Genomic DNA, 15,020 nt, shown 5'->3' on the forward strand with positions numbered 1-15,020 from the left:
GGTGTGGCTTCAAACAGTCAACCTCCGGCGCCTCTCATTTCTGGAGCTCTGCCGAGTGGTGAGGCGGCACCTGATCGTCCTTGAAGATCCCCTCTTGTAAATTTGATTTGATTTGATTTTTTTTTTTTAAAGGTATGTATAATGCAAATTTATGTAAAATTTCAAGAAAAATAAATAAAATGGACTTCTATTTCTCTCAATGCATTTGTTTTTTTTTTTTTTTTTTTTGCTATATACATACATATATTATGTATGTATATGTATATTTTTTTTCACGTGGACTGATCCACCATTCCAAAACCCTTCCCCTTTGCATGGTGCTAGCCACCAAGAATCCACCTTCTCTCCTTTTTTTTATTTATATATATTATATATATATATATATATTTGTTTTTTAATTTTTTTTTAATTTTTTTTATTTTTATATATTTTTTTTCTTTCACATGGTGCTGATCCACCATTCCCCTTTTCTTTTCTTTTTTCACGTGGTGCCAGCACCACTTTGCTCCACCATCTTTTTTTTTTTTTTTTTTTTTAATATATTTTTCTGTATAAATTTGGGTGGTGGGCAGAGGAATTTGCAGGGAGCGGACGAAGACGGACGGAGAGTTGGAGTTTGAGGAAGCCTTTCTCGGCCGGCTAGTCGTTTGACAGCGGTCTTTGAAGTTGTTGGCAACTGCGAGGCAAGAGACGGAGGAGGTCTTTGGGTGTGGATTGTCAAACTTTGGTTTTGTCAATCTCATTCAAAGGCTGCAACCATGGCGGAGCAAGGAGGAGAGGATGGGGAGTTGGAGAGGGCTCCGGAGCATTGGTGTTTCTGCAATGGAGGGCACGTGGTCGAGCTCGAGGGAGGAGTCTTGGTGCTGAATATGAGCTGGCCTTCTGAGAGGAGACTCTGAAGATGGGGATGTGCTGTTCATCCGGAATACATGGCGAGAATGAAAGTTATGATTTGAAAGCTCATCGCCCTCAACCTCTTCCATCTCAAGATTCGCCTCTGAGCCCACCTAGCAGCAGCATGCCTAGTCATTGAACCGGAGTCATTTGTTACATCAACTTGAGGTGATACAGACGGGCGAACCACCACTCCTTGCATACAATTTCGTCTCTTTAATTCTTCCTCTGCATTTAAGATTTGCTTCAACACTTGAACTAGATTATGTTTCTTCTGATTCAAAACCTGCAGCTTCTCCTCAACTTCTCTCTTCCTTTTTTTTTTTGCTTATCACTTAACTCCTCTTCTTTGTTGCATCTCTCAGATTTAGGGTTTTCCACTTCATCCAATTTCTCAACCTTCACAGGCAGTGAACTAGCACCAACATCTGCTACATTCAACCCTTCCTCGATCAAATCGGGCTTAAGAGCAGGCGGCGAATCTGACTCACCACCGGATTTCACCGCAAAACCAGCACTGTCCAATTGCTTCCCATCCTTCTTCTCCCCGGACGGCCCAGCTTCACAATCAGTAGCAACATTCTCCGGCGCTTCGAATTTAATCGTGGGGTTAGACAAATTTCCCGCCTTCGGAGCTTTGCTGAGCTAGCGCGGGATAAAATCAGGCTTAGGGTTAGAAGAGATGGCGGCGGGGAGGCCAGAGCAGAGGAGAAAGAGAGCTACAGAGCGGCGGGTTAAAAGGGATTTGAAGTCCTTAAGGGAGGGAACTCTAAGGAGATTTCCTTTGTACAACGAAATCGCCACCATTTGTGAACGAATTTTTTCTGTCGATATTTTGTTCTTCTGCAATTTCTCTATTGACCTCACTATTCACCACTAGAAATCGACTCTGAGAGTTTCGCAAAGCTTCTGGAGCTGCACTTCGAGTTCGAATTAATTCTGACTCCAGCAAACGAGCTTGACGAGTCGTGCTTCTAATTGGAACCGGATGAGGCCTTGGATGCGAACTTCATGCTCCAATTGTACAACCTATTTGACGAGAAACCAACAGTGGTTAATTATGCTCTAAAGCTGGCCAAATCTCTGAAACTGCAGATTGTTACTTGGGCGAGTAAGAAGCGGATGTTGGGCAGATGGAAGATTTTGATGAGCTTGATCTGAGTCGCAGAAGGACATGAAAGTGGATGAGAGAAGACGAGAGCAGATCTATCATTTTCTTTGAAGGCTTTGCGGAGCTCTGACCGAGAGAAGATCCTCAGCAAATCCCTGTCACCCTTGGCTGGCTGTACCGCTTTATTCACATCTGTCGCGGCTATCATCATACCCGTTAACTACCTTGGCAACCTCACTGCTCCGATGAGCATCCTTAAAGCCGTGTCCAAGCTCCTTGTCAGCGGCAGCTTCTCGACGATGAGGCAGATCAGTCGACGTTGCAACAAGTCATGTTGAAGGAGATATGGGCGGAAGTCCTGATCAAATTGTAAAAGAGGAAGAGGTTCTGGGGGACGAACCTAATCTTGGAGAAATTTTGATCGGAGAAGAGAGATGGTGACGGCTACTCTCAAATACTGCTCGTCCGCCGCTGGCTGCGCAGCCCAAGGGATTGCTGAGAGTGGGTTTCTTCATTCTATCCTATCTAGAGGTCTTCTTTTTGGTGAAGACGTTTGACGAGGAACTTGGGCTAGAAGAATGGGTTGTGACCCATGTTTTGGAGGGCAGGCCTAAGGCAAGCCGCAAGTTGAGTGGATTGGTTTCTGAGAGCCGGGCCTGGGCCTATATGTATATATATATATTTCTTCCTTTTTTTTTTAAATAACATATGTATTCATTTTTTTTTTTTTGCTTCTGTTTTTTTTTTTTTTTTTTTAAGAAACTGTAATTTAATTTTGTACAAAGAAAATTGCAAGTAAATTTGTAATAAAATTGACCTTCATCAATAATACTTTAATCAAACCCCAATTTTTTTTTTGATGTGACTGAACTCAAAATTGAATGCTCGAGCTGCTTACGTACCCTTCTAAAGAAATAGATCAAGTCAAAAGGTAGTTCAAATACATTTTTTTGGATTTTTTTTTAAATAAAATTGACTTTCTTTAATAAAACATTTATTTATATTTTGATGTGACTGAACTCGAAATTTTGAATGCTCGAGCTGCCTACGTATCCTTCCAAAGAAAGAGATCAAGTCAAAACGTAGTTCAAATACATACATTTTTTTTTTGTTATTTTTTTTCGTGCCGTTTGCAGTTTCAACTCGTGCAGACAAGGAGTGTTGGTGTCGTTTGTAGTTTCAACTCGTGCAGACAAGGAGCATTTGGTGCCGTGTTGCAGTTTCAGCTCGTGCAGGCAAGGAGCGTTTGGTGTCGTTTGCAGTTTCAACTCGTGCAGACAAGGAGCATTTGGTGTTGCCTTTTATGCTCGTGCGGATCAGGAGCGTTGATGTCGCCTTTTATGCTCGTGCAAATCAGGAGCGTTGTGCCATGCAGTTTAGGCTCGTGCAGGCGAGGAGCCTTGGTTCGTGCAGTTTAGGCTCGTGCGAACAAGGAGCATTGGTGAATTTGTCAAGCAATTTTGGCGAGGCGTTCCTCACAATCTTCATAGCAAGGAGCCTTGACCGAGTGATTGAAGAAGTCTTCGGGCAAGAAATCACGCATCGTGATGGCAACAGACGATCTTTGTGTCGCAATTTTATCATCTTCAACATGTTCACGTTGCTTTGAAGGTTGACAAGAGCTGCTTTGCCCCCTTTTCGATTGGCGGACTTGTGGAGGAGACGTATGCTTCTTGTGCAATTTCTTAGGAGTGACTTGAGTCCATCCTTCAATTTTGCTTGTCTTGGAGGATGCCCCCAGCGGTTGAGGTGAAAACTTTGAGTCGGAAGAGCCAAAAGTGGATGTGGTATAGTTTGACTCCACCATATCGTCAAGATCTAGCTCGATGATTCATTTTTGAGCCAGCTTCATGATGAGATCTTTCAGCACGAAACATTTTTCTGTCGGATGACTGATGAAGCGGTGGAATTTACAGTATCTTGGACTGTCGGTACGATTCATCTCTTCCGGCCGTCTGCACTCAGGCAAACTGATCACCTTCTTGTCCAACAGGTCATCTAACATGGCAACCACATCAGAGTCGGGGAATGGATAAGTCTTCTCCTCAAGCTCCTTCAAAGTGCGTCTACGCATCTCTTGATCACGAAAAGCTTCGGTTTGAATCGCCTTGCCTCGTGTGGATATTTTGACGGGAGATGTGTTGACCGTCATCGCTTCCTTGGTGGGTTTCCATGCAGCCTTTTCCACCTTTGTCCCAAGAACTTTGTCGTTCTTATAGTCGGCGATCGGTTCTTTCTTCCCATGATGGGCGATGCTCAACTCCATGTCATGGGCGCGAGTGGCCAATTCCTCGAAGGTCCGCGGTTTAATGCCTTGAATGATGTATTGCAAACCCCATTGCATGCCTTGGATGCACATCTCAATTGAAGAGGTTTCCGAGAGCCTGTCTTTACAGTCGAGGCTTAGAGTGCGCCATCTGTTGATGTAGTCAATGACTGGCTCGTCCTTCCACTGCTTTGTGCTCGTTAACTCTAGCATGCTCACAGTGCGGCGGGTACTATAGAAGCGGTTGAGGAATTCCCGCTCTAATTGCTCCCAACTGTTGATGGACTCAGGCTCCAGATTCGTGTACCACTCAAATGCGTTTCCTTTCAGCGAGCGCACAAACTGCTTGGCTAGGTAATCCCCTTCGGTTCCTGCGTTGTTGCAGGTTTCAACGAAGTGGGCAACGTGCTGTTTCGGGTTTCCCTTTCCATCAAATTGCATGAACTTTGGTGGTTGATAACCCCTCGGCATCCTTAGGGCATCAATCTTCTTGGAATAGGGCTTCGAGTAGAACAATGAGGTATGTGAGCTCCCTTCGTACTGTGCCTTGATGGTGTTGGTGATCATCTCCTGCAGCTGCTGGATAGAAAGAGATCCCATGAGTGCCGCTGCTTGGTCTGGCTCCGGCTTCCCATCGATTTTCTTCACCGGGGGTTCTTCGTCTTCGCCAGCTCCTCCCTTTAGTGGATCATCCACTGGGTCGGGTTTATCGCTGTCCTGCGCCTCCAGTCGGTTGACTAGTGCTGCAATTTGCAAGTCTTTTTCTTCCACAGTTCGGGTTAGCCTTGCGATTGCTTCATTCATTTGAGCCAGCTGCTCATCGATTGAAGTTGCTCCAATGGTCATGACTTGCATGGCGCTTGAATCAGCATCAGAGAGCATGGATTCAGAGTATTTCCTTGGGCTTTCCCCCCTTGGTGCCCTTAGTGAGGCTAAGGTGATCAAAGGCTCGTGCCTTGGGTGCTTTTGTTCCCTTGGCAGAGTTGATGCAGAGGTGAAAGAGCAGAAGTAGCTCTTGCCATGCTTCGAGTCGTGATGCCCAAAGTGACACCAGTTGCGGCGATGACGCTTTTGTTCTTTGCGCCGGTTGCGGGAACAGTTTGAGCCTTCCTTGATGCCATTAATTTTGGAAGTACGCTAGAATTTCTTGAACGGAGAAAGAGATGAGAGGCAGAGATTGTCCCACTGGGCGTGCCAATTTGTGAACACGGAAAATTCCTGAAACGAAAGGGACAAGAACAACGGGCACAAACAAAATATTTGTATTTGATGATTTTGGGTTACAATCTCTCTCTATTTTGATCCTCTGATTCGATCTCCGTAAGTTGTGTATTTGTGGATGTGTGATTGACCCAAAGGGTCGTTGGGCTTGATCTAAGGATGAATGTTCTTCAAGGGCCGTGGATTTGATCTTGAAGGTGGATTTGAGCGGATCTTCAAAGGGGCTTTTGGGCTTGATCTTTGAAGAACAGTGATGAACGGACCTCCAAGGGCTTTTGGGCTTGATCTTGAAGAACAGTGATGAACGGATCTTCAAGGGCTTTTGGGCTTGATCTTGAAGAACAGTTGGGTGTGTGGATTTGTCGACGTTGTTGATCCAAAGGGCCGTTGGGGCTTGATCTTGGATGAACGGATGATGAACGATGGTGCTTTCTTCAAGGGTCGTCGGGGCTTGATCTTGAATTGGTGGATGGTTGATCCAAGGGCTGTCGGGGCTTGATCTTGGAAGAACGATGAACGAAGAACGAAGAACGCTTTCTTGATTCTTCGGGAACCTGGATGCTTGAGAGCTTCGGAGTTTCAGAGCTTCAGAGCTTCAAGAATTTTGCCTAATGATTTTGGTTCCCCTGAATGAATGAAATGTGCTTGTATTTATAGAATTTTCCAAGGCCTAATTTTGAATATAATATCCCAGATGAAATAAGTCGTTTCTGCCAGGTGTTGACACGTGTCCTATTTGATGACTTTTCTAACTTATTTCAATTTTCGTTGAGTCACACGCTACGTGTAAAATTTATGTAATACATGAGCGTTGACACTTTGATTTATCGGTCAATATTTATTTACGAAATTTCGATGTCTACAGTTTTCATTTGGGCTTACCTATTTTAGGGGAAGTTTTGCCACATTTTCAGTAGGTTTTAATAGTTGAACACTTGAGTTGTGACTTCATCCATATTATAGATTCATCACCAATCCGAGTAATGGTCAGCACATCTTGATTTTGCTGCCCACTGAACATCGAAGTCGAGGTGTGTCAGCGGACTAGATGTTTTTTTTGAAGTTTCTCTCTTTCATCTACCAACTGTCAAGGCACAAAATTCTTATATACACCAATGTACAATATACATCGTTAAATGTAACAACTGGACTTGCACCCGATAAAATTTCAATGTACTTTGCGGGAATCACTCCCCCTAAACACATGTCAAATGGGACTTCTTAAATTGGAGAATGTTTAGCAGATGCTCAGCTTTACAAAAAGTAGGGAGAAAGAAAAATGGAAATTGACAGACCAATAAGCTATAGCAAGTGCGCCTGCTGCTTTATAGAAAAGGGTCAATTTTGGATTCCTTCCTCCTAATTTATTAAGTTTGGAGATTCAGATTGTTGAAATTTGATCAAACGGTTACAAACAGAGACCTACTTTAAAAGTTATAATAACTAGTGGCCGTTTGATCAAATTTCAAAGGCCCGAATCTCCAGAGTTAGTGGATTAAGAGGAAGGGATCTGGTTTCCCTGCTTTATGACTAAGTTCACTCTGCTTTTTTACGACTAAAGGCTCTTACATGCTTTTGTGAAATTTCCAGTCTGCTTCGATAATATGGCACTGTATATAATGCACTCCGATCAGCTTTCATAATATTGCGAAAGTCTTCTACGAGTGTGTGACTCAACTTTCAATGAAAACATTAATTTGTGGATGCAAATTTCTTCCTCCTTGTTCTTGGACGAAATTGCACCTATAAAACCAATAACACCTTAGGTCAAGGCCAAGAGCATCACGCACCCATGATGAATGGGGGAGCTTTGGCCGAAGAACCTCTGATGCCAAAATTAGAATTTTGAGGAAAAAGTGTTTAGAGAATTTGGAGAATTTTGTAAGAGTGTAGAACTTAGATTTTTGGAGAAAATGGGGTAGTATATATAGGGCATGGCCAGCCCCCTTTGGAGAGATGGTGACTAGCCATTTGTGGCATTTTTGAGTGTAATTTGTAATTAATTAGCCAATTAATAGATTAATTAGATAATAAATCAATTAATTAGCTAATTAATAATATAATTTGAAATGAATGTTTTGGGGGTTACCTTGTAGAGAAGATTTGATGAGGATTGATGAAATATGTTTTGAATAAATAGCTATTTTGGACACTTTTGACTTGATTGATGGATGATTGTTCACTGTTTGCAAGTAGAAGTTCCAGTGTTCCTTAAGGGTAATTTTGTTCTTTTTACCTTAGAATTTACGTGTCACCTCCATATTTTTCTTGATTATTTTTTGCTCCACACTCATCACTCTTTTAGGCGTTCGCCATTGGTGGATGTCCTTTTCCTGATAGCGGTGCCAGAGAAACAGAAATATTGGGTCAAGGTTGCTCTCGGTTCTCGCAATGGTAATTTTTCAATCTGTACCTTGATCAGTAAACATGCTTACCAATCCAACGTCAACCTTCTTTTGAAGAATTAAAATTGACATTATTTTTGTCCCTCATGGAGTTTGATAAATTTGCTCGATCACTTTTACATGTTTCTCATGGGAGTTCTTAAATCATCCTTCTACTACTCAACAGACATCAATCTGAAACATACGGCTTGTTCAGGTACGAACTTCAATTCAATATTGATCATTTACTACAATATCTTCTCAATGTGTTTTGTTCTAATAATTTTCCTATTTGTTTCTTTTATCTACAGTACTTTAAACTACCATCACGAACATACGAAATTACTATCTATAGAGCTTTTCGGTTTTCTGGTATATCTGTTATAGCTTAATACTAGAAAAATTGTCCGCACTCTGCTGCGGGGTTTCAAACTATAATCGACAACAGCCATGAATAATATTCATAGAAAAAATCACTCAAAAGGCAGCAGCAACACAATCGCATTCTCAAATGCAGCAATTTAGACAACGCACATTTTACTTGAGTAATTCTCACAAAATCACAAATTAACAGTCATCTCCAAATAATTGAAAAATCAAGTCATAGGTGAATCGATACGGTAAAATAAGCAGTTCAATTTGATTTTACATTCTATTAAGTTAACATCAAGAGCCAATATATTTATGGTTATGGTTTTCAATCAGTGTTTTATTGTCTTCTTTTTAAATTAGTGGTTCTTTTCAAATACAAAGTTTAGTCTTCTTAGCAAAGTCATTATTTTTTATAGTGGTTGGTTGAAATAAAGAGGTAGTATGAAATTGTGACCATTAGACAATAGTATGGCTGTGATCTAATAGTAAATTACCTTAATTTCACACGTAAGTTTGGTTTCAAACTTACTACATAAAAACAATGTCAACTTGCAAGACACTATATGAACTGGCTGGATAGCTAGTTGAATAAGCTTGTTCCCCTGTTTTTTCCCTTTCTTTTGAGTAATTTCCTCCTTCCCCTCCCTCCCCCCAAACTACCTTCATCCCATTTTGCACTTTCCCAAAAGCCTTTTCTCTATCCCCGTCTTCACTTTATCACATGCTTTTTTATCCCAGCCATAATTAGACTAATGCGATTTATACCTAGAGAATAATGTGCTTTTTCACATGCTTTTTTCTCTCAAAATTTATAGAAATATGAAAATGATCATCACAAATTTCAGATCCTGCATTAACCTAAATTAAAACAATTATTCAAATTCCTATATTAAAACAGCATTTAGAAGCACTATAAACTCAAATCACAAAAAACATCAACAACATGGTGAGAATGAAGCTTTATCTTATAGAAAATGATAAATATTTCTCAACCAATATGCTAAAAATGTCCACCACCAGTATATAATAAAAAAACAGAATACTAACTTCATCACATAGCACCACCTTTAAACGCATTTCTTTCCGAAATTAATTTAAGAAAAATTTTGACATTCACATGCCACTCATTAAGAAATTGATACTAGCTTAAGTTGTATATTGTAAAATGCAACCGCTTTTAGAATTCCTAAGTCATATCAGTTAGCAAGAAACCCATACTAACTCAAGTTGTATAGTGTCATAACGCAACTGCAAAAAGACCAAGCTTCTGCTACTAAAAAGCTTTTACAAAATCATAAAACTCTTAACCGTTTGAACCCTACCGGAAAGTTTATATGAGTTGAAGAACAGTCGTACTTAAGTGCAGCAAGATCATAACCTCTTGCAGCTTCTCCTCCATGTCAAAACCACATGCAGTCCAAATTAAGAAAGATTCAATGCCAGATCAAGAACAAAATAGTAATAATTTAAACTAAAATCCTTAATTATTGTTGCAGAGAGAATTCATATCAAGATTAACTACATTATTTAATTCGAACGGAATCCAAAAGCAGCATAAATATGAAAGGTAAAAAATTAATAGCAAAAGTCACATTTCAACAGCGATTAATAGCAGAAATCAAAGTTCAGTGGCAGGGACCAAATAAACCTCAGGATTTCAGACTGCTTAACAAATTAGACAAACACATAATCCAATTTCATCTTTTTCCACTCATTTTTTTCTTGCAACACTGTTGGGCACCAAACATCACCAAAACTGACTCGCTGACACACAAATAAGCTACCGTACACTTTTTGATGAGGTTGGCAGAGAACTCAATTTAGTGGCGCTCGTACCCTTTGAATACGTCGCTCATCTTTCCCTAAATTTATCTCTGCATTCAACCCATCACACAATTTCAACAATAATTCAGTTTGAACGATCTGAAATCAATGGAATCGGAAGTAAATACCTGTTTCGATCGGAGATTTGAATGGATCGCCGGAGACGATGGCTGAAGAGCAGTGGCGGGTGTTTATTTTTTGTTCTAGGTGGTGGTGGCGGTGGCTTGCTGTCGAAGCGATGGAAACGGATGGAAACAGTAATGTGCGCGAAAGGAAACCTCTCTATCTACATGTGACCCTTCCTTTCACCGCCAAAATAAGGCATCAAAACACCTTGCTTACTCCTGTTCAGAAGAGCCTTACTTGCTACTGTTCAGTGCCCCCACCCCTCCCTCTTTCTCTCTGACTCTGCAACCCGCCTCTCTCTTTCTGTTTTTGCCGTACCGAATGTTAGACCATCCTCAGTCAATCAAGTCAGTGGAATCCTCACAAAATCCCTCACTCAATCGGGTCAGTGATAACCTCCCTCGATTTCCTCCCTCACCCTCTGCAACACTGGCACACCCCTCACCTGCTCCCTCAATCTCATCGAACCCAGGCACACCACCACTCTCCCAAACCGAGAATGACCAAAATACCCATGCAAATTTCATTCCAGTCCGTTGGATTTAGAATGTACATAGGGTAAAATAGGCATTTGATGCTCAGGGATTTAACCCATTCAATGGTCACCACCGAAGCCCACTTCGGGCCCAAAACCAACAGCCCTAAAAAACCCAAATTGTGGTCAGTGGAAGAGATGTAAATATTCAGCCCAAATCTGATGGCATTGTTGTAAATATTCGGCCTATGACAGCCAAAATACATAGCTTGTTTTCTGTTGAGACGCTTCTCTCATATCTGGCCAATTAATGAAGAGCAAACTACGACACCATTATTCAAAATTTGACAAAGTGAAGTTTTCCTCTAGGAATCTTCACCTTTCAAGCTATATATTTTCTGGTTCTCAATTCTTACAATTTTCATTGTTTTCCTCTAGGAATCTTCACCTAATTTTCTCGTGTTTGCTTTAATCGCGTACTGACGTTGGTGATTGAGAAAATGAAATCGTTGATGTCAATGCTCAACTTTACTGTTTACTTTTTGTAAAGTTAAGTTTATTGTAGCTCGAGATACCTTCTTTATATGCGAGTAAGTCTTCCACCAAATCAGAAACTAAAGCGTTTTATATACGTTGAAACGTGATTGGAAGATGCGTTGTCATCCATTCTTTTCGATTTCCTGTGTTTGAGTTATATTATTTCCTCCATGATTTGAAGTTGTTTCCGAAGTATATTTATTGGGATTTTGAGATGTGCGTTCTGGTACCTTTTGGAATATGACTTGAAACTTTCAGAGCAAGCGCAAACCAGAGTTTACCGTTCTAGTTCCTCATTTGATTATGCAGTTATATTCTCAATTGTCATTGCCTCGAGATTACTTGGTAATGACGTGATTACACAGTTATATTCTCAACTTGCTATTACCTCGAGATTACTCGATGGTAGTGACATGATTACAGAGTTATATTCTCAGCTTGTCATCGTCACAAGATTACTCGACAATGACATAATTATATTTCAGCTTAAACTAGTTACGGCTAGTGTATGATTTTGTATGCATGTAAAATAGTGTCAAAGACCCATTAAGTGTGGTCCTTCGGGGATGCAATAAATGTGGTTACTTGCAGGTGTTTTAATTTGGGCGTATCCCTATTTTAAGGGGAGTTTTGTCAAATTTTCGGTAGATTTTAATAGTTGAAAACTTGAGTTATGACTTTATGCATATTATGGATTCGTCACCAATCCACGTGATGGTCAACTAATAGGATTTTTAGTACCTGCGTAAAGAGGGTTAAAAATCACACAAAAGACTTGCAAGAGAACAAGGTAGTTGTAGTAAAAATGTTAATGTAAAGTCGTTCCCACAAGGATTATCTAAAACAATTTATGCAAAACCAAAATCTTAGTTAATTATTTGACAACAAAGTTTGAATAGAGTTGTTTTTCAATCTAAAAATAATAAAAACGAATTTAATAAAGTAATTGAGGAAAATCAACAAGAAATCAATTTTAAAGAAATCAAATTAGAAAGAAACAGATTTGTAAAAGCACTAGGGTTCCACCGTCCTCTTAACTATCATTTGTAGATTCACTAATTACTTATGAATTACACATGCAACTTTGAATGTTAGGTTTTCCTAATGCATATTCAACTTGTGGCATTCAAGATAGAGCGTATATCAAACATGCAATCCGTCTATAGCATTCAGATTAAATATAAACATGCATGACTCATTATATTTTGTGAAAACCCTTTGAAAAATCATGCAACCCTTAAGACGTGGCATTCGCCCCAAGTGACTTACAATTATTAATCATAAGAAGCATTCCTCAATTTCAAAGGTGACATTCCAACAGAAATTGCATCTGATTGCTTATCTAAACATTCTAATGATAGCTAAGTATTAAGACATAGAGACTATTTAAATGTAGTGATTATTAATTCAAAGCATGCATGCATAATATCATAAGCAATAAAATAAAAACTACATATTCATGCTAAAGCTATGGCCCCGCCCTAGCAAAAGAAAGTTAGTTATGCATATTCATAATTAAAACCAAAAGAGTTTTATTGAAATAGAAAAAGAGTGAAAACACCTTGTAGAATAAAGTTTGAAAATTTCTAAGCTTTGGCCAAATTTCTCTCTCAAATATTGTGTTGAAAAGAAGAACATAGGGCCGGCCACATGGCTTATTTATACTACGTAGAAAATTCAATCCTTCCTAGAAAATGACTTAAAATAAAACTAGGAGACCAAATAAATTAAAATAAATTAGAAAACAGAATCCTAAATTGACTAGGATAATCAGCTCAAAATCTGCACAACGACGTTTTGGATACAAATCTCCTCCAAAAGTGGCTCAAAATAGCTGGATTTAAAGTTTGGAATAATCTGAACATTTCTACATAAGGCCACGAACCCAACAAAGGTCATCTTAGGCTCATAAAATTGCAATTAAGCCAAAAAGTCACTTTTCAGCATCACGCATTGCTTTTTTATTTTATCGCTAGAAAATAACCGCTTGGTAGAAAAAAACCAAAATTTTGACACAAACAAGCTAAAGGACTCACGAACGTCCTCCAATTTGAATCACTTTAAAACTCGTCCGTTTGATCACGTTTTGCTCCAGAGGATGTCGAATGTCCTATATTGAAAATATAAAGTTAAGTATCAAAATTCAACTAAAATAATTACAAAACATACTAAAATAGGATAAAATATATAATATGAAATCGACTCATCACTAGCACATCTCAATTTCAGTGCCCACTGAACATCGAAGTTCGGGTGTGTCAGCGAACTAAAGGTTTTTTTTATATTTTATTTTAAAAAAACAAACGTTATTATCTAAATCAAGGGGAGCTTGTGAGGTTAGCCTCATAATGGGTTAGCAATAATGTGATTTAAATTCTCATTTGGTGGAGAATCAAACCTAAGACCTCTTACGTACAAGTGAAGATGAACACTACTAAACCGTAGTACTAAGTGACAACTAGAATTTTTTTTTTTTTTTGGTAGTTTCTCCCTTTCATCTATCGACTGTTAAGGCAGGAAATTCTTGTATACATCAATGTACAATATACACTTTTAAATGTAACGGCTGGACTTGCACCCGATAAAATTTCAATGCACTTTGCAGGAAATCACGCCTCAAATGGAACCCTTTAAATTACAGAATGTTTAACGAATGCTCAGCTTTATAAAAAGTAGGGAGAAAGAAAAGTGGAAATTGACAGACCAATAAGCTATAACAAGCGTGCCCGCTTTATGACTGAAGTTCACTCTGCTTTGTGAAATTTCCAGTCAGCTTCCATAATATGGCGCACTTTGCTTAGATGATAAGATCTGTTCTCCTTTTTGCTAGCTGTTCTGTGATTGTCTTCTCTCACAACTCAATTTCCATTTGCAAAAGGAAGAGATCGGTCATCGCAGTGGCGGTGGTAGGTGGAGTCGCTATCTCGTTGCTTACCTTCACAAATCACAACAATAAATGTGTGAAATCAGGAACGAGGGATTGAGCTAGATTTTTTTTTTTAATGGAGGCACTAAGCAAAAATTTTATTAAGAAAAATAAAATGATATTCACGCACTGATTATAGACTCTTAATCATATTCTAGAGTATTCTTCTTCAACGGTTTGAAGGATATAGATTCCTTGTTGTACGCTCACTTGCTTTATGACCAGGTAGCTTAACCTCAACGGTGTCATGACTCGTGGACACTCAAATGAAATGTATTTAACATAATAAAATATTAAGGATTTAACAATAAGAGAACTGTGGTGTCTCAGGTCAAAGCATTATCCCAATGAGTTCTCATGTGACATAATGATGCATCTTTTCCATTTTCTTTCATTTTTCATTTTCCTTTCGGTGCACTTCCCCTTTATCCTTTTCTTTTACCCCCCTCCTTTTTTCCTTTCATTGTCTTTTACCATTATTTAATCTTAATAAAAACTTATCAGCTCCAAAATTTTTGAAATTATGTTTTGCTCTACAATTAAGATTGAGTTTAATTCTATTAAGCCTTCTGGCTTGTAATTAACCTTCATGCATTATTTTTTTTTTTGTTGAAAATTTCTCTCTAATTTGGTGAATTTTAGCTTTCCGAGTACTGGGTTTACGTTTCCATCCATTTACTACGCTCGTTGGGGGGGTCACTCGGCCTTTGATTGTAGCATCCTTTTGCCTCTATGAACTCTTGAGAATCTAATCATGCAGCATACCATTGAGAATCTAATCATGCAGCATATCATTTTAATTATCTATTTCCCTGTAAGATTAAAGAACTCATTTGCCATTCAAATGTGCTGGAATGAATATTGAAGAAAGTTAGAGTTCCACT

At 39.2% G+C, this 15,020-nt stretch overlaps 2 long non-coding RNA genes across 2 annotated transcripts; one reads left to right on the forward strand and one right to left on the reverse strand.

Annotated features, from left to right (window-relative positions):
• Window positions 1–515: 515 nt before the first annotated feature.
• LOC114819467 (uncharacterized) lies at window positions 516–2,853 on the forward strand. The gene is made up of 2 exons (XR_003766627.2): window positions 516–1,062; window positions 1,260–2,853. It is a non-coding gene; the product is annotated as an uncharacterized lncRNA (long non-coding RNA).
• Window positions 2,854–9,399: 6,546 nt separating this feature from the next.
• LOC139189133 (uncharacterized) lies at window positions 9,400–10,730 on the reverse strand. Its single transcript, XR_011572688.1, has 2 exons — window positions 10,201–10,730; window positions 9,400–10,122 (listed from the first exon to the last, which is right to left on the reverse strand). It is a non-coding gene; the product is annotated as an uncharacterized lncRNA (long non-coding RNA).
• Window positions 10,731–15,020: the final 4,290 nt, after the last annotated feature.

Source organism: Malus domestica, chromosome 11, assembly GCF_042453785.1.
Source record: "Malus domestica chromosome 11, GDT2T_hap1".
Classification (NCBI taxonomy): domain Eukaryota; kingdom Viridiplantae; phylum Streptophyta; class Magnoliopsida; order Rosales; family Rosaceae; genus Malus; species Malus domestica.